This window comes from Peromyscus californicus, unplaced genomic scaffold (genome assembly GCF_007827085.1).
Source record: "Peromyscus californicus insignis strain IS unplaced genomic scaffold, ASM782708v3 Scaffold_13__1_contigs__length_99412109, whole genome shotgun sequence".
Classification (NCBI taxonomy): domain Eukaryota; kingdom Metazoa; phylum Chordata; class Mammalia; order Rodentia; family Cricetidae; genus Peromyscus; species Peromyscus californicus.
The window spans coordinates 80695398-80722368 of NW_026294424.1; positions in this window are offsets into that span (position 1 = coordinate 80695398).

A 26971-nucleotide genomic window follows, 5' to 3' on the forward strand; every position below is an offset into this window, starting at 1 on the left:
TTCTTTGCAGTCTCGTGATACCAACTTTCTTCATTGTGAGAAAACCAACTCAGATTTTCCTCATTTCTTTACTTATGCTTCCACTCACTCCTCTATGTAGGATGCTCACTCATGGGCTTTCATTGCATTAGGGTTTTGTTTCTACAACACTCCTTTGCCCCTACCAACATCACTAATGTCTACATTCCCTGAGTTAGGCAATGTGTTTCACTTGTCTTTGAATCTCTGGTATGTTTTGCAGTGTTTTAGCATACATTGTGATGACAAATGCTATGAGTGTGAACTTGGGAATAAATGTGTTACTGATTTTTTTGTCTATGTTTTCTAAGGACTCAGCCAAACATGAGGTTTCTTTTCTTCGCCCTTATTATGGCTGTCATGTTTTCCATGATTGTAAGTATAGAATGTATTCTCAGAATCTGTTTCTATGTTTTATCCTAGTCCAAGTGACCTGGATATCATTTTGATTTGTATGAATATGTATGAATTTGTATGTATTATTTTATAATTTTCATCTGTTAGCTTTCCTTGAATTAACTTACATATATAAAGGTGTAGAAAATTCAGTACTTATCCCCAGGCACCACATTATAATTATATTTTTTAAAAAATTAACATTTCCAACACTAATAAAATTGAGAGCTGATGAAATATACATATTTAAGTTTAAAATTGTAATCTCTAAGCCTTATAAAGAATCCCGAGAGAAAAGCAAAAGCCACTAAGATGGAACATACATATTGGTGTATGTACAAAATGGAATTCTCAAGTATATCCACTGAAGCTAATTTATTCAAGGATAGCTAGCACCAACTTCAGGCTGGCTGAGTAAACCAGTTGTTTCTAAACTTTTCAAAAACTCTTAAGTCAACCAAGCATGGACTCCCCTGATTGTTTTATCAATTACTGCAAAAAAGCCTACAAACCTCTGGAAGGCTGTATCACCACTCCTCTCTTTTATATATCTAGCTACTGAAATTCATGTCATAAAACAGTCCATGAATATTCTAGGTAGTAAATTACTAATAGAACCCAATTTGTATTACTTTGTTTGACTCTGATAAAGAAAATTTTATTTTTCATATGTACCCATAACAGTAGACTAATCGAAATAAACATTGTAAATATCAGCAGGTTTTGAGAAACTTACAACATAACAATATAAATAAAGTGCAAAGCTTTCAACTTAACTTTAACATGTCCAGCCATGGTAATGAAATTTAATTTTATTTCACACATTTAAAAAAGAACTGAATATAATATGGTGTTTAAAAGTTTGTTTTACACTCTTTCCAAAATGTGATTAAACAAAAATGACAATTTAGCATAATCTCTTCCCAGGTATTTTTGTTCATTTTCTTGTTAACTGTAATTTTAGTAATTAGCACAATTGTACATCTATCTTGCAGTATAAAAAATGAGCATTAAGAAATTCTTTATTCTGTTTTATTTTTCACCCAGAGTGCTGATAAATCGGGTGAGGTAAGATACTCCCATCCACTGGGCAACTTCATACTTAACATCACCAAACAAATACTGACTATGAATCCTTTTTTACTTTATGCAGAAATTTTGGAAGAAACTGAAGCATGAGGTGATTATGTTATACAGTATAAATTTTTCTAAGTATCTCTTCTATAGGAATTATACTGTTGTATGAGTGGAATGATTAACACACATGACCCATGTGTATGTAGCATTCTATAATTATTGGTGTTATGGAAAATGTTCTGGGAAATTATTTAGACAAAAATATATATTGAATTACAAAGTCCAGTCATTCTTAGAACTAAACTATATTTCTTAAACAGTACTTGTCTTGAACAAAAGAACAGATGTTCTTATTCTTTAATTGCAATAGTGCCTAGTTGAAAAATAATGTCATTAATTACAGAAAGATACTGATTGGTTTATACTTCGTGATGATTTTCGATTAATCAAATTAATAAAGTTAACTTGATAATATTTAACAGAGAAAAATTCCCTTTAGATTTTACATCTTATTAATATATATTTTCAATATCTCATATTGTTTTACTATACTATGATTGAGTCTTTAATGTATCACACATGTATATTTTGAGTCAACAGTGTTCTCATCCCCATTATACTCTCTCTTTCTCTCTTCTCTTTACCAAAATCCTCCTTCCCATCTGTATACCTATTTTGTTGTTGTTGTTGTTGCTGTTGTTGGAGGTGGTGGTGGTGGTGGTAGTGGTGGTGGTGGTGGTGGTTTTTCCTTTTTTTCTGTGACAATGAGTTTAATTGTCCTTGCTTACATGAACCTGACTGAGGGGATAGTACCGGAACATGAGCAACTTATCAGAGGCTTCACCACTGGAGAAAATTACATACTCTCTCACAATACCCAGTAATCGTCTACAGTTTCTCATTGAGGAGTTTGGTTTTGTGTACACCTCATATCTGGCATGAAAAAATGATGGCATGCTCTGTCTTGTGAAGGTTTTCTGCAGATAAACACAGTGAACTTCATGGGTTCAATGGCTATGTCATATCCAGAAGGCACTGTTTTGCCATATTTCTCATAAAGCTCTGGCTCTTACATTCTTTCAGCTCACTCTTCAGTGATGTGCCTGGAGCATTGAAGGAGGCAATGTAGATGAGCCATTTAGGGTTGAGCTCCCCACAGCTATGTGTTATTGGCACTTTGATGAGTTGTAATCCTCTGCAATAATCACAGCAAAATTTTGCTTCTCTGAGGAAGGCTGATGACAGCACTAACCACTAGATATATAGCTGAGTACTAAGAAGACAGTTCAATGTCATGGCCATTTAGCAAAACAACAATTTTTATCCACTACGGCCTGTGATCCCCACTCAATCCCCCCTCATATTGTCCTGACCAGGTTTAAAGTACAGGCCATGAGTTCCCACTGGTGGAGTAGGCCTCAGATACAATCAGGAGCGGTTTATTTCTCCCATAATATTCAATGCCACCCTTGCTATTTAAGTCAGCATTGTAGCTAATAGAATTACCAACAAGGCAGGATTTAAATTGTACATGTTAGTGGAGTACAGTAAGATTTTTCACTGCTTGTTTACAATGTGGAAGAAGCAGGTCAATGTAATATGCATATCTCTCACCTCAAACATGTATATTTTCTTTGGGTAACATTAAAAATGTGTTTGTTATATGCAGTGATACTTCATCGTAGAAAATCAATATTCCTTTTCCCAGCAGGAAAAGATTATAAATAGCTCCTTGGTTAGGGATGGGACCCTGTGCCTTCTTCCTCTGCTCCATGCTGGGATTTTGTCTTGTTTGAACGGTTGGAGGTCTTGTGTGTGCTGTCAGTCTCTGGGAATCCAAAAGTGTTTCAGTCCTGCTGTGTGTGGATGATGTTGTTTCTATGGAGTCACAAAAGAGGAATAAGGGAAGGAAAACTAATATTGAAAAATAATAAGCAATTTCTAAAATTAGAATAGTGTTCTTTTGAAATTTTGCATTTCATTTGTTTTTCCTTAGTTTCATTTTAAGATGCAGTAGAATAGAGTAAATTTTTCATTCTCCTCAACTTTACTCTGGTATCCATGAACCATTTTCTCCCCATCATTCTCACTATTGTGCCATCCTTGACCTCTAGTAACTACTATTCTTTACTTTAGATCAACTATTTAGCTGCCATTTATAAGTTGGAAGATATAATGTTTTTCTGTATTTCATACTTCTTTCTTTTGAAACAACACATTTAAGTTCCATAATACTATATATGACAGAATTTCATTATTTATGACTGGAATATATCCTATTGTATACATGTTACATTTGTTGATAACATTTTAATGATATTTAAAAATTCCTGTGCTGACTGTATGTTTTCTTTTGCCTTTTTCTTATTTATTTATTTATGTTATTTGTTTCTTATTTTGGGTTTTTATGCAGAGGCATTATCCATCACGTTATTATCCAAGTTATCCAGTATACCCACAAAATCCAGGTCCATTTCCAAATGCTTATCCATACCCGGCTCCATACTACCCATGAAACATTACTAAAAAGGTAAGGTGGGTATAGTGAATTAGTTATCAGACTTCAAGTACCACTTCCAGGTGAGAAGTCATTGGCTATTGTTTACAGCTGGTTAAATAATTTTTCACTAGTGATGGAGCTCCTTAGAGACTACCCATGTTCCAATAGATGTTCCTGCATCCATGCACATACAGGCGTCTCTGAATGACCTCATTACATGAAGTTGTGAGTAGAAATTTTTAGGAGAAATAGAAAAAGAATTGAAGGAAGAGAAAGGGAGTAGGTTTGGCCTAAATTTATTATATTTAAGTATGAAATTCTCAAATCATAAAAATTATCAATTAGCAGCATAAGAGAGAAAAAGAAATAAGGCAGTAGCCAGGCTAGAGCACAGTTTAAGAAATCAACACTGTATATCACTGCTGTAGAGTATTTTTTATTTACATTATTTACATGACAAAATAATTTCATCTGCCATGTTAATGGGCCGGGTTTTTGGGGAAAAAGGATACTTGTGTTTCTCTCCTGGCCTCCCAAATACTACTCAACCTCAAATTATTCCTAAGCTTGTGCGCCTCAATTCAATCACCCACAAAGTAGGTGCTATAATGGAATAGCTAATGTACAGTTAAAGACATTCTTACAAGTTATAAGAGCACAAATGCCATGGTGAGCATTATGAATAATCAGGAGCACTGGCTGCATGGATAGTGGAGATTTCCTGGATGTTGTTCAAAACTCCCCCTCATAGAATACAGTCTTTACTAGAGCTGCAGCCCTGTCTGGGGACTTGTTAAGAGATGACAGAGTGAAGTAAACTGCATGCACACTTGTGGAGTCAGAATCAGAATCTCTATAATATCACCCATTGTGTTTCACACCTAATTAGGAGCAGCTTAAATCATTCCAAATTCTGAGAAATATAAATATCTACATACTGCAAAGTCAAATAAATGAGGGATGTACTGTACTTCAAGGATGAAAGGCTAAAATTAATTTTTCATAAATATATTGTTCTTTTTCATTCCAGTTGACTTCATGTTATAAATAGTAAAGTAGAAGAATCAGAATATAAACATTTAGACATTAGTTTTAAGATTAAGGTGTTCTAAAACTGTAGCATACTTTGAAATATTATTTCAAAACAAAGAAAAGGGAGGTAAGGCTAGGTTCTTTTATAGAATAAAGTAGGCTGTTGTTGGATACAAAAAATTTTAAATATTAGGAGTTGGATAATATTATAAATGTATTTTAGTTAGTTAATATTTTTCTGCTACTTGTACGCTGTGCAATTGCTGTTGCTTTTTAATCAATAACATTTCTGTATTGTGTTTTTTTACTAGACTGTATTATAATTATCATTATAGCACCTCATTTTTTATTATAACCTATCATTCTCTTCTCCAATTCAGGTTTGATTCAACCCAGTTACTAACATGGCTTCTCATCTCAATGCTCACTAATAATCGGCATTCTGTTTCAACTGAATAATCAAAGCAATTATTTGGAATGAAGATCTTTGTTGGTGTATTCTCTATCTCATGAATTGGCTTTCCAATTCATGTTGAGTTTGACTTCTTCAGTTTCATAATTTTAGACGTGATGTCACTAATGATTCTACTTTACTAAAATTCATTTTAAAAATAAAACAATAAAATTCAAGTTCCTTTTCTGGTTGTGATCTTTATTTATTATTTACATGTTGGCTACATAAAAAGAGACAACCTTTTATCATTTTCATTTTCCAGTTTGGAAGGTAATAAAGAAATTTCATGGCAGGTTATGAAGTCATTGCATTCCAATGTAGTCTAGTCTGAATTTTTTCATAAAGTCTCCCAAACAGCTTGATTCATTGGCTTGTTTACTATTCCATATCAAGTGTTTTGTATATGAGAAGGGAAATGATACATTTTACTAAATAAATAAACTTTCTATGTTTTTGTCTAATGGAGTAGCAATTACCAGATTTTATGAGAAACTGAAGGGCACATTTATACAGAGGAAGAACCAAGTCCAGCTTAATTATTAGTCAGGGATTATTAATCCACCTTGTTGATGACAAAACTATGTCTATTTAATGTTTTTTGTCTTATAAATGAAGAAAATAAAATACAAAGACCATGGTGTGAGTCAAAGATAATAAGATATCTGTAGTACTGAATTGTATGATGTTCTTAGCCATCATCTTCTACAAGGATCTTCTTTGTTCCTGAATAGTAGCATTACAATACAATATGGTTTAGTCTATATTTATAGTTCATCATTCCTGTCTTCCAAAGGCGTAATATTCCATAAATTTCCACTTTTTTTAAACAAAAATGAAATGAAATATTGTATTGTCCCAATGGATCAACCTACATATCAATGAATAAAATTAAACTGCAGATTTTAACTACAACTTTTCTCTGGAAGGATGCTATTGACTGTCAGCGATTTGGGGCTTTAGATTTGTTGTTGGTCCCTAGATTAAAAAAAAATCATAGATTACAAAAGCGCATAATGATGTTGCCTGGGTATAATTGAAAAGAAAAAAATGAAGTTAAAATAAGAAGAGAAAGAAAGATGTATAAAAATATAGCATTTGGCACTTAAAAATAATCTAATATAGGACATCATTGGCAAAATTAGACAATTTGGAGCAGAAGAGATTGCTTATTGCTTAAAGTGTTTGCAAAGCAAGGATGAGGATCAAGCACCCACGTAAAATTGCATGTATTTCTAGTGACCTGCATTAGTAATCTCAGAGCCTGAGAGGTTGGTACAGGATACATGGAGCTCACTGATCAGCCACTCTAGACTCAAAATTGCAAGTTTCATTTTCCAGGAAGATCCCATCTCAAACCATAAAGTGTTTGGATTGGAGAGGCTGCTCAGTGCATAAGACCTCGAGCTGTTCTTTCGGAGAGCCCAGTTATGGTTCCCATCACGCACATCATTCTTCAAAATCATCTGAGTACACTTCCAAGACCTTATCACCTCTACTGTTATCTAAGGACACCATGCATTGAAAATAGAAACCAGATGAAGATGTAATTGAATGAGGGGGCCATGTTTCAGCCACAGCAAGCAGCAAAACTTGGCAACTTCTGTCATGTGGGTCTTGCTTTAAAGTCAAGGATAGAAGAAATGGATTATGGAATCTTCCTCAGTGACTAAGGAAAAACACTGCATAATGGGGTAGCTATAAGCCTACTAGGGCTAGGTTGTGGAATGTGGTTGTTGGAATGAATATAACCCCAATAGAGAATGGCACTATTAGGAGGTGTGGCCTATTGTATGAAGTATGTCACTATGAAGGTGGGCTTTGAGGTCCCCTATGCTTAAGTTACACCCAGGGTGTTGAACAAATTCTTCCTCTTCCCTTAAACATACAATGGAATGGTCATGATGTCAGTTTATTCAGAAGGAAGACTGGACATGGGCTAGGGAAGGAGGAACATGAGAGATAATAAGGGAGGGGAGAATAGGGAGAACAGCAGGGGGAGATGTGAAAGCTTTGCTATTATTAAAAAAATATATATATGGTTATCTGGGAGGAAGTCATCAGAATTTTATAGACTGTAGTTCCAAAGTAATGACATGGAGACTTATTAAATATGAAAGCAAGGCCTTACCTTAAGCTTCTTCCCAACTAGCTCTTATAACTTAACCTCTTTATAATAATGTATGTTCTGCCCCATGGCTTGTTACCTCTCCTCCATACTACTTTCTCCACATCTCACTGGCGAATTTATACCTATCTGATTCCTTGCCAGAGTTTCTATCTTTGCCCAGAAGTACAGCCTTGCCTCTCTTGCCTAGCTACTGGCAGTTCAGCTCTTCATAAAAACCAAACAGAAGGTGCCTTGTCAGAGACATATCTTCACAGTGTACAAAAAGATTATCCCACAACAGGTGGAGGAAAGCTCACGGAAGTAAGAAGGACAAGGATGATAGCAAAGATTTTGAAATAAATAGCACGCACTTGTTATCCTGACAGGCATTAAGTGGACAAGAAGTGGCCATATAACAGTTAATTTACAATGTTGATTTAATTGGTTTATGAGACACCTAGGTAATTATTGATACATATCTTAGGTGTATTTCTTAGAGCATTTCTGGAAAGTTTTACCTGTGAGGGGAAGATTTACCCTAAATGTAGATGGCACCATTCAATATACTTGGGACCTGGATTGAATCAGAGCATGTGACTGATCATGAGATTTCCCTTTTCCCAGGTACCTGATCTGCAGAGCAGGCAACATTCCACTCCCATGCATGATGTCAGTGGCCATCATGCCTTCCCTAACATGATAGACTATGCTCTCAAACTGTGAATCCACACAATTCCTGCATTGAGTTAGTTATTAGCATGTATTTTGTCCCATAGATGACAATAAAATAATTTATCCACGAATCTAAGTATCCTCTTCTTTCTTTTCACAATATCCTTGGTCTCAATCATGTTTGGAATGTATTTGCCCAGCCAGAGCAAAAGGAAACCGTTTGCATCTACCTGACAAAAGGAACTGGGCACTATCTTTCCTTCACTTTCTAAGAATTGCATTGTATTGTGACAGCTACTCATATCAGGAAAATAATTTCAACTTTATAATAAAAAAACTTAGAGAAGTCATGTGTGATTTCATGTGTGCTACGGAAAGGACAAAATGTTTGAGAAAAAGAATATTTCACATGACAGCATTATGACCATAAAATCTCCACACCCTTCGTTTGTACTCAATTTTCTAAAGAATTTATTTCACTCTCTTTGAATCCATGGCTTCATATCTACAATGACCTCATACCTGAAATATCTGAAACAGATCCTATGAACCTCAGATTTCAGTGACTAGAAATTCATACATATTCTATTGCCTCTACAAAGAAAATTTAAATATACAAGAATGATCAATTTGATTATATTATACTTGAATTTTTTTTGAGGCAGGGTCACACTAAGTTACCCTGGCAGTCCTGGAAATCTTCATATAAACCAGACTGGACTCTAACTCACAGAGCTCCCCCTGCCTCTGCCTGCCAAGTGCAGAGATTAAATGAACATGCAAGTACATCCAGGAAATCTTATGGATTTAGAGCTGAACTTGTGAATACTAAGTCTTTTAGTTTGATTTTGTCTTGTATATCTCTTATTGAATGCTAATATGCTAGTCTCAATCATAATTAAATATATGCAATGTTCAATTCAACTTACTCAGCGGTCAATTATAGAAAACAAACTGTAGTTTTAAACAAAACTAAAGAGTTCAAGATTTACAGATGTAAAATATATGCAGAGGACCTAGGTCAGTCCCATATGGGCTCCCTGGTTGTCTGTTCAGTCTCTGTGACCCCTTATGAGCCCAGGTTTGTTGATTCTGTGGTTTTCTTGTGGTATCCTTGGCCCCTCTGGCTCTAATGAACATTCTATCATTGTTTACATCTTTCTTAGGAAGGCGTCTTGAATTAAACTCTAAGCATGTAGCTGCAAGGGCATTAGCAGTATAAGCATCCTCACAGCAAACTTCCTGTTCCTCTGTTATGATCCCTCCTTCCAGCTCTTCCCCAGGACCCTCTAGTTTAGGTGCAGGAGCTGTGCTGAGAGAAGGTCTCTCAGTTTCCTAGGGCTCTTCTGTTAGGTTAAGCAGACTAGCTGGCAAACACTGGTCATTTTTCTGTCCTTGTCTTTCAGAGTGAAGGTTACAAGTGTGCACTAATACACTCAAAATTTATATGTTGTTTCGGGGGAACACAGATCTTCATGCTTACAAGGCAAGCACTTTCCCAAATGAGCCATCTCTGAATCATTACTTTAATGCATTGATTAAAATGTAATGTATTGAACACCAGCCAGAAAATACCAAGATTTTCATGGAAACTTTGAAATAATATTAAAACACACTCTCTTAATATGTATGCTAGGTCTATAGGACAGAGCTGAAAGCCCCAATATTACAGAGGAACTTTGAGTGAACTTCCAGGCAATCTGTTGTCCCTCTCACTAGGTAACACTTTAGCCTTCTGGGGTCTTTGATGGCATTGAAGACTAGATAGTTATAGTTTTCCTTAGGTATGATATAAGATAAATTAGATACTACACGTAAGCCTTACCAAGATAAGTTAGATAATTAAGTATTTTCTCTAAATTTGCCAAAGAAAATGGATTAGATGGTGTTCCTATAATTCTTATTTAATAACTTTTGTTGTATATAAATTTACTAGGTTAATGCTAAAACCTCCCTTTTCTTTTCTTTTCTTTTTTTTTTATTTTGCAATACAATTCAGTTTTACATATCAGCCACGGATTCCCTTGTTCTCCCCCCTCCCGTCCCCCTCACCGTCCCCCCACCCACCCCCATTCCCATCTCCTCCAGGGCAAAGCCTTCCCCACAGACTGAGTTCAACCTGGTAGACTCAGTCCAGGTAGGTCCAGTCCCCTCCTCCCAGGCCGAGCCAAGCAATCCAGCATAGGCCCCAGGTTTCAAACAGCCAACTCATGCAATGAGCACAGGACCCGGTCCCACTGCCTGGATGCCTCCCAAACAGATCAAGCCAATCAACTGTCTCACCCATTCAGAGGGCCTGATCCAGTTGGTGACCCCTCAGCCATTTGTTCATAGTTCATGTGTTTCCATTCATTTGGCCATTTGTCCCTGTGCTTTATCCAACATTGGTCTCAACAATTCTCGCTCATATAAACCCTCCTCATTCTCGCTAATGGGACTCACAGAGATCCACCCAGGGCCTAGTCATGGATCTCTGCATCCAGATCCCTCAGTCATTGGATGGGGTTTCTAGCACAACAATTAGGGTGTTTGGCCATCCCATCACCAGAGTAGGTCAGTTCGGGCTGTCTCTCGACCATTGCCAGCAGTCTGTTGTGTGGGTATCTTTGTGGATTTCTGTGGGCCTCTCTAGCACTTTGCTTCTTCCTATTCTCATGTGGTCTTCATTTACCATGGTCTCCTATTCCTTGTTCTCCCTCTCTGTTGTTGATCCAGCTGGGATCTCCCGCTCCCCCAAGCTCTCTTTCCCTTGACCCTTGCCTTTCACTACCCCCACTCATGTTCAGGCTGTTCATGTAGATCTCATTCCATTTCTCTGCCATTGGGCTATCCCCGTGTCTTTCTTGGGGTCCTGTTTTCCAGGTAGCCTCCCTGGTGATGTGAGTAGCAGACAAGTCATCCTTGTTCCACATCTAGTATCCTGCTATGAGTGAGTACATACCATGTTTGTCTTTCTGAGTCTGGGTTACCTCACTCAGGATGATTTTTTCTAGATCCATCCATTTGTCTGCAAACCTCATGATGTCATTGTTTTTCTCTGCTGAGTAGTATTCCATTGTGTATATGTACCACATTTTGTTTATCCATTCTTCAGTTGAAGGGCATCTAGGTTGTTTCCATGTTCTGGCTATTACAAACAATGCTGATATGAACATAGCTGAACAAGTGCTCTTATGGTGTGGTTGAGCATTCCTTGGGTATATGCCCAAGAGTGGTATAGCTGGATCTTGGGGGAGATGGATTCCCAATTTTCTAAGAAAGCGCCATATTGATTTCCAAAGTGGTTGTACAAGCTTGCATTCCCACCAGCAGTGGAGGAGAGTTCCCCTAGCTCCACATCCTCTCCAGCATAAGGTGTCTTCAGTGTAAAACCTCCCTTTTCAACTAGACAAAAAGGGGAAATGATGTGGAATAATCCACTTGAAAACTATATATAGAAGTATAGTGAACTATGGCATATATTTGTGTTTACTTGAAGACTTAAAATATTCTAAGGTGGGTGGAATTAGAAAATAAATAATATTGTAATTACAGTCTGTAAGAATTCATTTGAAAAAAAAATGACAGAAATTTCCTACCCACTATCACTACTTATTATACACCAGATAAAAATTTAAAATCTACAATTAAAATTTTGGCACTACATTTGCATTGTTGAGGTCATTTTGTGAAACAATGAAGATGCTAATCTGCAGAAATACAGTTTTTGGATTTCAATTATCTTTGTAGTGTATTCAGAATAGTTGTTTTCTCTTTATTATTATGCCTATATCAGCATGGTTAATAGCTATAGGTAAAAATAATTAGTTCCCAGCAGAAGAATAAACACTGATGTGTCCCTTTTATTTATTTTTCCAGTCACATGATCTTCAATAACTTTAATTATGAAAATCTCCTTTTAAATTCATCCTTAGTGTTTTGCTCTTGTGGATTCTATAATTGTAAGTACAAGAGACAAGTATGAAGAATGTTTTCTTCAGAGACTGTCCCAAATTTTTGGCCAATTCCAAGTGACCTGGTCATTGTTTTCATGTATATGATTATGTCTGTATTATATTAACATTTTCACATGTTCATTTTCCTTGAATTAGCTTAAGACTATGAAGGATTTAGAATATTCAGTACCTAGCCCCAAGCACCCAATTATAATTGTTATTTTAAAATAAGACGATTAACAATCCCAAAAGTAATGAAACTTAGAAATATTGGAACACATTTGTTTAAGTTTAAAATAGAAAATTTTAGACCCTCATATTATGATGATGACGTGTTCAATCCTGGGAAGATTTTCTTCAGAAAAATACAGTGTGTATCCTGACTTGTCAGTAAGTCAGGCTATACCTGCAAGTGTTACAGTCCTGGAGGGAAAAGTATCCTGACTTTTCAGGAAGTCAAGCTATATTATATATTCTAAATTTTATAAAATATCCAATATTTACATACCACAAAATAAAGGGCTACTATACAGCTAAAAGAGGAGTAGCCCTTTTTTGAGTGAAGATATATGAAATCATTTCAAATATTTAACTGCATTTGTGCATATAATTAAATGTAATTATCCAGTTTTAATAGTGAAGTAAAAAATTCAGATAATGACTTTTAAGCTTTGGATCACTGCTATTTTTAAAATCTAGCATATATTGAAATATTATTTGAAAGCAACACAGGAGAATGAAAATATAGCTATGCTTGATAAATAGTTATAGATGAATTTGAAAGAATTTTAATTTGCAGAAGCCAGGTAATATTTTGAATTTTTCTATGGTTTAATTCCTGTTTCACTCTCTACAATGTCTATGGTGTTCATTCAGCCACTGGGTCATATTCACTAACATTAGCTACATATAGTTTTTCTGTGCCAAACAAATATCTACAGCATTTTAAGTTTTACAGGTAATTCTATTATTCCTTTGTTTTTTAGAATTCTATCCAGTTACTTCATTGACTTTTCCATTACTCATGATTGCTCATACTTCCTCTGTGTTTCAGTATATTGGTAAAAAAATACTAGGTAAAATGAGGAAAAAATTTCCAGAAGAATATTTTGTGTACATGGTGCTATGTACATTTCTAATTCTTCAAGTTTTCATATCTTCAATTTCATACTTTTAAACCCAATAGCACTAAAGATTCTGTTAAAAATTCATTTCATTTAGCAAAGAAATAAATATCAAGTACATCATTTTTTATGTGGTCTTGGACTAAGTAACATTTCTTCTACAGTTCTTGAAGTCAGTTAATTCCAGAGAATTGTCATGCTTCATATAATCCATTATACAGTGGACTCACCAACTAGATTGTTGAGTTTTTTACTAAGTCATTCTTGTGCTTCTAGTATTGCTTGCTTCGGTATTGTGAAGAACTCCTGGAAAAGGGCTGTGTCTGAAGAGAATGATTGGCTGATTAGAAGTTTAGTACAATGGGGAGGTTGGCATGTTGCAGATCAGAGTCTAGTTACCTTCTCTTGAGCTAGTTCTAACCTCTGGGTCAACCATGCCTTGCCCATCTCTGTGTCAGAACTAATATCTTGTGACTGAGATTAAAAAACCTTTTTAGAATAAAGCAGCATTCAGAAGGACAATTTGAACAAATCATAGAAGATTGGTATCTGGAAGGTTTTTTGTGAGGTCCCACCTGGCCCCACAATCCCACGATTCTCTGGTCCCGACCAGCCCTGCAGTCCCTCAGCTGCTTATCAGAGTCTTATTTTAATTATGAACTGTATGGCCTATGGCAGACCTCTTACTCTTTTATTTTAAATTAACCCATTTCTATTAATCCACGTTTTGCCACATGTGCATGGCATTACTAGTCAGCTGGCATGTGGCTCCCTCAGCGGCAGACTGGCATCTTCTCCTCCTCCTCATCTCCTTTCCTCTCTCTGTATTTCTGCTTGGATTTTCCACTTCCTCTAAGCAGAATTGCCATAGGTCAATGTTGCTTTATTTATCAAACAATCAGAGTAACACATATTCACCACGTATAGAAAGACATCCAATGGCCCTTCTCTTTTTCTGTCTAATCAAAAAGGAAGGTTTTAAATTTAACATAGTAAAATTACATATAATAAATCAGTTATCAAGCAAGAATTACAGTTACAATATCTAGTCTATTTTTTGGCAAAATTAAAGGAAATAATCTATCATCTATCCTATATTTGTGAGTCTAAAGTTTCATATCTCATTTATCGTTTATCATCACCAAGGAAAATTACAATTATAACTATCCAAACTTCTACAATATCAAAGACCTCAGAAGGATATAATATTACCTATGTACATAGGAAGTGCTTTGTTAGCAACTTCCAAAATTCAGGAAAAGACAGAGACAGCTGGTTGCCTGGACAGTCACCCAAAGTTCCTCTGCAATGTTGGACAATCCATCTTCAGCCTATAGGACTAGAGTTTCTCAGTTGCTTCTCCTAGTGGCCTGTAGAATGTCTTGCAGTCTCCTCTATGAAGCAGGAACCTGAAGCACCATCTCACCTTATTTTGGCAAAATTTAGTGATCATTTTCCATGGGTCCTGCATACCCAAACAATACAGCATTTTGTCAAGCTGTCCAATCAAGAACAGTTTCTTGCCCAAATGCATAACTTTTGACATAAGGAAATCAAACTCCATATGGAGTTTCTTCCATACTCAACATCTCCTTGAAATAAATTGGAGCTTTCAGAAGATATGTCTCACTGTCCAGAAAAATCTAAGTTTTTTTTTTTAAATTTTTTTGTTGTTTTTAAAAAATTTTAAATGCCATAATCTGTAGGTCTTTAAAGTGTTTGAAGATTATCTACCTAATTAAAATATATCTATATATACCTAGAAAACTTAACTAACATGACTATAAGTTTAATTATCATAGATGACTAATAGTTATTCTGTTTTTCTATATATTACAACTTTAAATGAGCTGCATAAACATAATACCTTAAACAAGAGTAGAAATATACATACAGTAAAGCAAATTTAATTTAAAATTTGTAAAAAACTAAAATCTATAGCAATATAAAATATTTTAAACAAGTTTTTGCTCTTTAAAAGTAGATTCAATAATCTATCTTTTTATCCTATCATACCTATGTCCCCTTTTCTTCTTTAGATAGAGATTGCATTTATAATCAACCTCTTTTAAATAAAAATAAGCATTTATAAACAATATTTTGGGAATTTGGGAGTAGCTTCTCCTACCACTTCAAGGGTGCTGGTAATTTTATGGGGATCCTAAGAAAATTAAGAATTATGGTTAAATCTTGGCTGTAGGAGTCTGTGAGGGTGGATCATCTCAGCCAGTTGTTTTGAATCTGTTTTTGAATGTTGCATCATCCTGGCCATAGTGTCGTTTCTCAAATTTTTTGGAAGTTGCTTGTTTGCACTTCTGTTTACTCAGTTAATGTTTTTTCTTGAGTCTCTAAGGGAAGATTATATAGTTTTCCTTGTTAACAAATTAAGAAAAGAAACTCACTAAAGAGGTGTAAAGTGTATAAATTTGAAAGATATCAAAAATATTTTTGGTTGGTAATACAAGTTAGGGTAGAATGTGAATTAGGTACAACATTTTGCACTCACTAAAAAAGAATAAATAATGGACTATTTTCTCTAAATTTTTCAAAAGTTAATGGACTGGATATAGTTAATATAATTCTTGACTGTATATAATGTATATACTTAATGGACTTATTGTATATAGTTTTTCTTACATTAGTTATAACCTTCTTTTATTATTTTAGACAAAAAAGGGGAAATGTAGTAATATTTTGTTTGTGCTATAACAAATAAAGCTTGCCTGGGGATTAGAGGAAAAAGTCATCCACGATAGTTAAACATAGAGGTCAGGCAGTGGTTTCACACACCTTTAATCCTAGCATTTGGGAGGGCAGAGATTCATCTGGATCTCTGTGGGTTCAAGGCCACACTGGGGACAGTGCCAGGCATGGTGGAACATGCCTTTGATCCCAGCACTAGTTAACCATAGAGGTCTGGAGGTCTGTACAGACAGACAGAAAGTGATAGAACTGGGAGGAAAAAAGAAGTAATGTAGCTGGGTAGAGAGAGGAAGTAAGACGGCAAGACACAGAAAGGTATATAGAGTGTGAGTATATAGGACTCCCTTGGGCTGAGGATATTTTAGTGGTAAGACTTGTGGCTGGCTTGAATATTCCTCTGACCTCTCAGCTTTTACCCCAATATCTGGCTTCACATTTTTTATTAATAAGTTAAGATTCATGTTACAAAGATTCAGTTGCCAGTTTCTTCAGAACTAGGTAACAAAATATTACTATATTTCTATGTATGGAATCATGTGGAAACACACATAATTTGTTCAGTATTAAAATAGGTAATGACTCATGTCAAAGCATTTGTACCCTGGGTTCTTATTTAGCAAATTTAGAAAAGTGGAGTAAGAATTTGTATTTTACACAAGCTCCCAGGTGGCACTCATTCACTTCCACATTCTGGGCAAGTAAGCACTAGGCTATACAATTTATCAAAAGTCAGGAACAAATGCCTGATATTCAGTTCCAAAAGCATTGACTGTTTCTTAGACACAATTGTCAAGGAAACAGTAAAAAATTAGTTTTCTATTGTTTATTGTAAGCATATTAAAAGAAAACTTTTGTTAATGTACGTGAACTTGAAGCCTCTAAAGCAAACAATTTCTAAATATAAGCATGCATTTACAATGTGCATCACCTATGCCTTGATCTCCCAAAGTACTTGTAACAGCCTGTGCTGTTACAATGACTGTGAGTTCACAGGTGATGCTCTTCTCTAGTCTGTAGAACACTGTTTACTTGTGGTCATCCACTGCCTTGGGCACTTACAGTCTTTTTGTCTATGATTCTACAGTGATTCCTGAACTCTAGAAGAAGGACCTGGGATACAGGTGTCCTTTTTAGAGCTGAGCATTCCACAATCTCTCATTCACTGCACTTTGGCTAGTTGTGGGTCTCTGTGATAGTAATCTGTCTACTGCAAATAGTACAGTCTCTGATTAGAGTTGAGAGCTGCATTAAACTATGAATAAAAGAACTCATTGGGAATATGTTGAATACTATGTCCAGTTAGTAAAATAACAGTAGAAGGTTGTCCCCTAGGGTAATAAATAACCTGCCTAGACACAGGTTCTCAGGCAGACAATTGACGCCAGGTATGGATTTTACCTGTATAACTGGACCTAAATTTGAGTAGAAAGTACAGTTACTCGCACAGTACTCATGCTATTATTACATCAATGGGCATTTTTCTAGGAAAGATGTTGTTGTAGCTGTCTGGGTTCACAACTGGTTAAGATGTGGCTTATTTACACTATGGAATATTGTTCAGCTATTGAGAAATATAAAATCATACAATTCATAGACAAATAGTCAGAGCTGGATACAGTCCTTCTGAGGTAACCTCTACTCAGGAAGATAATTGTTGCTAGAGTTTTCCTGCCTGGCCCACAGTCAGGACAAATCTCTCTCACCCGCCAGTCCCAAGCCGCTCAAACCCGATCAAATAAACACAGAGACTTATATTGGTTTCAAACTGTATGGCCGTGGCAGGCTTCTTGCTAACTGTTCTTACAGCTTAAATTAATCTATTTTTATTAATCTATACCTTGCCACGTGGCTTGTGGCTTACCGGTACTTTACATCTTCCTTATCCTGATGGCAGCTGGCAGTGTCTCTCCCCCCAGCTTCCTGTTCTCTCAATTTTTCTCTCTGTTAGTCCCGCCTATACTTCCTGCCTGGCCACTGCCAATCAGTGATTTATTCATTGACCAATCAGCAACACATTTGACATACAGACCATCCCACAGCACTTCCCCTTTTCTTTTCTTAAAAAGGAAGGTTTTAACCTTTACACATCTCCAAAGTCAGCTTGGTATATTTGGGAATTTGGGCGTAGCTTCTCTTACTACTTCCTGCTGGAGGGGGGCGCTGTATCTTCTGGGGAAACAAAGAAAATTTTAGGATCATGGAGTAGTCCGTGAGGCTGTATCATCTGAGCCAGTTGACTTGAAACGGTTTTGGATGTTGGATCATCTGGGCCATGGTGTCATCGGAGACCTTTTAGGTGGTCTTGGCTGGTCAAACCTGATGTGTCTTAATCTGGAACAAATCTATAGCCTCTGGCTTTCTGTGGAAACAAAAGCAGAGTTTCCTTTCCAAAGTACCATATCCTTATATCCAAATTTTGAAGTCAAGTTACCTTTAAAATATGCATATTGGTTTAACTCAGCTTCCTTTACAATCAAATATCTCTCTGTAGTTAAGAATCCCAAAGACAACACAATCCAGACTCTCTGTGTAATAGTCATCTCTACGTGGCTTATTTTTTATATTAATTTTACTGTCTCTTTAAAGACTTTATTTTTTAAAACCATGTATTTGTTTCTATACTGTATATATCACCTTTTTTTTGTCTCTTTTAAGCCTACGTATATTTTACACACATTTTAAACTATTACATCTGAATCTGTCTTATTGTGAACCTGTTGCTTTAAATTGCAGCCTTTTAAGCCTGAAACAGCACTGTGGCTGCTGGCTCCGCCCACTTTAGCTTCCCAATATGGTGGTTCCAACAGCTCTGGGAACCATCAAGTCTCAGAAATAGTGGGTCTACGCTTTTATCAAAGCAGTGTGTAGCCCAGAAACCTCTTTTTTTTTGTTTTGTTTTGTTTTGTACTAGCAAAGGCTAAATTCACCACACAGCTTAATGTGCCACTTGCAGAGGCCTCATTCCCGCCATACTGCAGGTCGAGCACGCACGCCAGCAACCCGCCAGTAGCTCAAACCCGCAGCTGCCACTCATTTGAGAGAGACAATTAGGAAGCTATTTTTAGTTTTGTTTTAGAATCTTTTTTTTTCAGGTTTTAGGTGGAAACTCTTGCCCCACGTTGGGCGCCATTTGTAGCTTGAGTTTTCCTGCCTGGCCCACAGTCAGGACAAATCTCTCTCACCCGCCAGTCCCAAGCCGCTCAAACCCGATCAAATAAACACAGAGACTTATATTGGTTTCAAACTGTATGGCCGTGGCAGGCTTCTTGCTAACTGTTCTTACAGCTTAAATTAATCTATTTTTATTAATCTATACCTTGCCACGTGGCTTGTGGCTTACCCGTACTTTACATCTTCCTTATCCTGATGGCGGCTGGCAGTGTCTCTCCCCCCAGCTTCCTGTTCTCTCAATTTTTCTCTCTGTTAGTCCCGCCTATACTTCCTGCCTGGCCACTGCCAATCAGTGATTTATTCATTGACCAATCAGCAACACATTTGACATACAGACCATCCCATAGCAGATAATTGCTGCTCATTTTATATCATTTATAAGTTAATTTTTTTCTTTTTCCCTTTTATTGATAATAGATTATTTTTCCTCTTACAGTATAAACTGACTACAGTTCTCTCTACTCCTCCATGTTCCTCCCCACCTGTTTTCCCTTCCAGATCCAATCCCTTTGTGTCTCTCATTGGAACACACCGAGCTTGTGAGAGATAACCACTGAACATAACATAACAAAATAAAATGCTATTTAATAAAATAAAAACCATCACATTGAAATATGACAGTAAAAACCAACAGAAGGAAAAGAGAATGCACAAGAATCAGAGAACCACCCCTGACCCAGGAGTCCCATAAAAATACTAACCTGAAATCTATACTATGTACAGAGAGGACGGGGTGCACACTCGTGTAGGCCTGTGCTTGCGGCTTCAGTCTCTGTGCATTTGTTGGAGCTTTTGCTCAGTTTATTTAAAAAGTCTTGTTCTCCTGTTGCCCCCAATCCGTTCTGGCCCCTACACTCTTTCTGCCACCTCTTCTAAGGAGTTCCCTGATGTTGGAGAGGGATTTGTACTCTTAAATCCCCAGATTCTTATGTTTCATTTGAAATACACAGGGGCCCTCAGGGAATTGGTAAAAGGTGATGGTGGGGTGGACATTCAAATGAAGCCTGAAATAAAGTAGTGATATAAAGGCTAAATGGTATTACAGGAAGAAGGAACAAGAAACCTTAAATTAAAATAGTGGAAGAGAAGGCAGGGTACAGGAGGAAATACAGGGAGGGAAAGATAGACTAAAGACTTTTCTAAAAAGCCATATGAAAACCTACCTACTACTGCAGAATCTCTCTCTGTGGAGGCGCAGGGGAGGAGAAGTGAGGAATGAGTAAAATGGAGGTACTCAATCATGGAATGGCAATGCCTCTACTATGATCAACAGGCTAACTAATATAAATTAAAAAGCTCTGTGCACGCCGGGCGGTGGTGGCGCACGCCTTTAATCCCAGCACTCGGGAGGCAGAGCCAGGCGGATCTCTGTGAGTTCGAGGCCAGCCTGGACTACCAAGTGAGTTCCAGGAAAGGCGCAAAGCTACACAGAGAAACCCTGTCTCGAAAAACCAAAAAAAAAAAAAAAAAAAAAAAAAAAAAAAAAAAAAAAAAAAAAAAGCTCTGTGCAGAAATGGGTTATTTCTTTTTGGACAGTGAGTTCTCATAAAGCCCCAAACATTACAGGCTATTACCACTGCTCTTGGTTACCCTCCAGAACTTAACAGTAAGAACCTATTGCTGGAGATAGCGTATTTTTTAGTCTCACATCATGGAGATATCAAGCTGGCCTGAGTAGGAAGCTTCATATGGGACTCCATATGATACGAGGGAAAAATTATCACACGTTCTCCCTTCTTGATTGATAAAACTCTATCCCCATTTAGACATTTCTTAAAATATGAAGTAATTAAATTGATATTTAAATGATACAAATTATATAAAAACCCCACTGTCACATCTTTGAAAACAAACATTAAATAAAAGACAAATATGTATTTATTATGTACTCAGTATTTTGTCTTCATCTGTTCATCGCAACTATAAAAATAATATAATATTAGAATCCTGAATGGGGCCGGGCAGTGGTGGCGCACGCCTTTAATCCCAGCACTCGGGAGGCAGAGCCAGACGGATCTCTGTGAGTTCGAGGCCAGACTGGACTACCAAGTGAGATCCAGGAGAGGCGCAAAGCTACACAGAGAAACCCTGTCTCGAAAAACCAAAAAAAAAAAAAAAATCCTGAATGGAAAATTAAAGTGGAAACCAAACTATTTTATTTGTTTATGGGGACAGTTAATCCACAAGAAAAGGTAAGACATCTTCATTTACCAGACAACATACAATAAAAAACAAATTGAATTCCTAGCATATTTTTTATTATTCTGAGATATTTGATTTACTTAAATGGAATATAAGCTATAATCAAGGTAGATTTATTTTTTCATTTGATGTGGTTTGTTATGTAAAAGCCGTCGAACTTACTACATCCTATAAAGGGAGCGAAAGTTAAAATTCCAAGGCTAGCATCTATGATTTCAAAATCATACCCAATTAAGTATAAATTCTTCCATAATGAAAAATCTCAGAACATTGTATACAAGCTTTAATACAATAAAAAATATAGATGATAAATATAAAACCATGGAAGAGTAAAAATGCAAAGGGTTGTTCCTACACCATAGAGAGCTAGGCCAGGTTTGTGGCTTTCAAGGTTTAAACAGCAATGCAGAGTTCTAAAAATGCCATTAAACAAAATGATAATTCTTGTGAATTGTTTACTCAAGAATAGGATGTCAACTTTTCTGATCATGACTTCTGTAAATGTGATTTTAGAATCTTAAATTATAAAACTGAGATGCAATCCAAACTCTTTTCTTTGTTTTCCTAGGCAACTGATCCACAAAAAAAGAGGTAAGAAACATTCATTTCCTAGAAAAGTATATGGTAAAAAAGGTCTATTGAGTTTACAATATATTTTCTAGTATTCTAAAAGGATGTAATTCATTTTCTCATGCAGACTTATTTCTAAGGCTATTGAACTTTTCCCCATTATTTCGTAACTGCTTTGCATACAGTTGCTGTGTATTGCTTTGTTGGCAATTGCTGTATTCAGTTCTATCAGTTTTCTGTAGGTGATGCTGTGTGTACTTTTCCACATTTAAGTCATGTCATCTGCAAAGAAAGATCATTTGTCCTCATACCTTCCTATCTATACCCACTTCATGAAAACTCTCTAGTATTGGCTGAGCTCTTTCATTAGGTCAACGGAAAAGTGACATAACAACTTAGCTCTCAAACTGGACCTGTAAGGGCCATATGCTTCTCCCATAGAAAAACTCAGAATTCTAACTTGAGATTATCCTTCTGACTACTCAAAAATTACAGATTTTTCTGGGGGAGGAGTAATCTGGGTTTTGACTTCAAGGGACCAGAGAGAAGAACCTATATATCTGCTTCTCTTTGTCAGGACTTCTTCATTCACCTCCCAGATTTCAAATATTTCTACCATGTTCCCAGTAAATTTGATCCTCTGTTTCAATCACTCAGTGAGTTTTCTATTTCTATTTTAGTTTATTGTCATGTAATGAAGTGTACCAGGCATAACCTGTTACTCATCACGGCAATATGACTCAATGTCTCACATTATTTTAGCACATATTTTCTTCCTGACAAAAGGTAAAGGCATAAAATAGCACAAAATACAAAGTTATTGAAGGAAAGATGAATGATATTTGATTAATAGAAACATTAGAGAAAGTAGTCATTGTTAGAGATAGTGTGCCTTTTATTAAAAATAAGTGTTATAGAGAATTCCATCTAAGTTACAGAGAAAAAAAACCTTCTCTTCACAAGCAATTTGTGTCATAGTTAGGGTTTCTATTTTTGTGATAAAACGCCATGACTAAAGTCAGCTTGTGGAGTAAAGAATTTGTTTCAATTTACAGCTCCACAGCATAGTAATAAAGTATATGTGTTTTACACTATGAAATGAGCATGACAAATTAGGAGTTAGGGACAGAATGCTATGGTTCAAGTGATGCTTGGCTTTAAGTTACCAATGTGTACCATTCAACTTAAAATGTTATGATTTGTCTATGAGACACCTAGGTCAGCAATGTTTCACACCTTGAGTGTGATTGTAAGAACATTTCTAGAATGTTTACCTGTGTGCAGAAGACTTATCCTAAATGTAGGTGGTATTATTCAATATGCTTGGGTACTGGGTTAGATAAGAATAAGTGTCTGAGTTCAAGATGTGTTATTTATCAGATACTTGATCTGCTTTGCTTTGTAATGGAACATTCCACTCCTAAGCATGAAGTTACCTGCCATCATGCCTTCCCTGACATGACAGACCATGCTTTAAAACTGTGGGTCATCAGAATTCCTTTATTCAGTTAGTTCATGTATTTGGTTCCATAGATGACAATAAAGAAACTAATCCATGTACTTAACCCTTCCTCCTTTTCAGAATATTGTTGGTCTCCATCATGCTTGAAATCTTTTTACTCAGGCAGGACAAGGAGAACCTGTTCACATCTATCTGGCAAAAGAGCACTTCCTTTTCCTTCAGCGTCTAATAATGATGTTGGAATATACCAGGTATTCATACCAGGAATGTAATTTCAACATTCTCTTTTGAAAAACTTAGTAAAATCACATGAAAGTTATTTTGTGTATGATATTAAAAAGAGACAAAGGTTGAGAAAATACTTCTTCACATAACAAAAAGCATTATGATTTTAAGATCTCCACACACTTACTTGTATCCAAATTAAAGAACTTACTCTTCTTGAATCCAAGGCTTCATGTCTATCATTATGTAAATATATGAAATAAATTCAATGAACTTTAGATATCAGTAACTCTAGAAATAAATACATATTCTATTGCCTGTACCAAAAAAAATAAAACTACACAAATATTTTTTTCAAGACAGAATTTTACTATGTAGCTCCAGCTATACTGGTATTCTCTATATCAACCAACTGGCTATACCCACAGAGCACCATCTGCCTCTGACTTCCATGTTCTGTAATTGAAATCATGAACCACCACCCCTGGCTATTTACATGTTTTTTAAATGTATATTTTTATTTTATATTAGCTTAATTTCACATATCAGCCACAGATTCCCCCGTCCTCCTTCCTCCCACTCCTAGCCCTCCCCCTAATCCACTCCCTATTCCCACCTCCTCCAAGGCAAGGTCTCCCCTGGGAAGTCAGCCCAGCCTGGTAGACTCAGCCAAGGCAGGTCCAGTCCCCTCCTCCCTACATCAAGGATGAGTAAAGTGTCCCAGCATAGGTCCCAGGCTCCAAAAATTAAGCCCATGCACCAAGGACAGGTCCCTGTTCCACTGCCTAGGGGCCTCCCAAACAGTTCAAGCTAATCAACTGTCCCACTTAACCAGAGGGCCTGGTCCTGTTCCGTGGGGCTCCTCAGCCATTAGTTCACAGTTCATGCGTTTTCAGTAGTTTGGCTATTTGTCCCTGTGCTTTTTCCAATCGTGGTCTCAATATCTCTCGCTCATACAATCCTAACTCTCTCTTGCCAATTGGGCTCCTAGAGCTCCACCTGGGGCTCGGCCGGGGATCTCTGTATCCACTTCCATCAGACACTGGATGAGAGTTCTTTCATGACAGTTAGGGTTTTCGACCATCTGATCACCAGAGTAGGTCAGCTCAGGCACTCTCTCGACCATTGCCAGTAGTCTACAGTGGAGGTATCTTTGTGGATTTCTGGGGACCTCTCTAGCACTCTGCTTCTTCCTATTCCCCTGGGGTCTTCATTCATCATGATATCTCCCTCCCTGTTCTCCCACTCTGCTCCTGATCCAGATGGTAACTCCCACTCCCCTAAGCTCTCTTTCCCCTGACCCTTGCCCTTCATTACCCCCTCCACAACCCCAGTTTGCTCATGTAGATCTCATCATCTATTTCTCCATCGTTGGGCGATACCTGTGTCTCTCTCAGGGTCCTCTTTACTAGGTACCCTCCCTGGAGTTGTGAGTTGCAGTCTGGTTATCCTTTGCTTTATATCTAGTATCCACTTATGAATGAGTACATACCATGTTTGTCTTTCTGAGTCTGGGTTGCCTCACTCAGGATCATTTTTTCTAGTTCAATCCATTTGCCTGCAAACCTCATGATGTCATTGTTTTTTTCTGCTGAGTAGTACTCCATTGTATATATGTAACACATTTTCTTTATCCATACTTCAGTCACATGTTTTTAAAGGTAGAGCTAAACATTTATTACATCTTTTCCTGTTATTTTATCTTGCATATCTTTCAATTAAATGACAATTAGCTAGCCTCCTGCATGTTTAAATATAAGAAATGTTTAATTCAACTACTCAGCGTCAATTCTAGACCACTCTAGTCCAATTATTATAATAGTGTTAAACTTCCCATTCTCAACATTCTGTAGAAGAATTGATATCTGATTTAATTTCTAACTCCCCCCATCCCTAGCTTTGAGAGCTGATACATAGCAATGCTATTTGTAGACATTTTCTTTCTCACGTATGCTTTCTATTACATGTGGAGAATTGTTTCCACAATCATATTACTTTGAATGAAGCCTATGATGGCATCAAAATAATACTAACAATTTAGGTTTGCATACTTGTTCTCTGAAATATAATATTTGGCCATTCTTGTACCTATTGTATTAAAATTTTAAATTCCTGCCATTAAGGATCATGCAACGTCAATGCAACATTGATTTTCAGACATTTCGCTTTCCTTCTTGAATCTTCTTTTCTGTTGCTACCACAATATTCACAGATTTCCCCTCTGTTCTCATATTCTCCTCCATCATATTACATCAGGGTTATTTATCTATGAGATATCTGTCTCCAGCCACTTCACTTGTGAATTCATGGAGGATTTCCTCATAACCTCTTCTATTTGCATGGTTTTAACTATGGTCAATAAGTTCAGAAAGGCCAAAATTTAATCAAAAGTATAAACATATTGCTCCAAAATGTAAGCATGTGTAATTGACTTTGTGATACCTTAAAACTGATTGTTTTTAACCCTAAGTGTTTCATCAATTGTATGATTAGACGCTAGAACCAAGAACAGAGCTTATTATCAAGTGTCCCCAGTACAAGAGAGACTCTATAATATTACACAGACATAATGCTTTATGTTTGTCAGAATTTTCTGCTTTATGCATACTAACAGGAAAATAATATATTTGAATTTTGTAAGTATCACGAATTTTCAGTACTTCCTGTAGCATGCTCCAATTCTCAGGATAAATGAAAGAGATGAGAAAGAGAGAACTAAACCTTGTTTAAATGTCACTGTTAGTATCACTTCCTATTCTGTAATCTGTCCGGTGGCCTTTTATTGATGTTCCTCTAACAAAAGATGATCTGGCATTTTCAATGAGCATGTTGTGTAGTGACAAGAGGATGATGCATACACGTTTTATTAATTATAAATGTAAAAATAAGATCTCTGTCATCAGTGTGCTCTAAGGTATATTATGAAATGATAACTAACAGAAGAAAGTTAGTTCTATTTAGAGCCCACTATTTTTGTTTCTCCTTTCATGAATAATCTCTGACATTCCAAATTGTTGAAACACAAAATAAGTGATAGGAAGAGAACATTTTGTACTTCCTGAATAAATAGAAATGATTCGAGTATAACCACAGGGTTTTACTGTGTGCATTAGCATGCATTTTGGCTTGGCAGTGCCTTTGGATCTATGTTCGCTGATTGTTCACTTTGTTATAGATATCGTAGATCTGTTACAACCATACCAAATTATATTGGCTAAAATTATCACAAAAAATAATTGAAATGACAGAAATGAAGAATAAAACAATATAAAATAAGGGAAGAAGGATGTCATTGACACTTTCAAAATGACTTAAGTAACTAT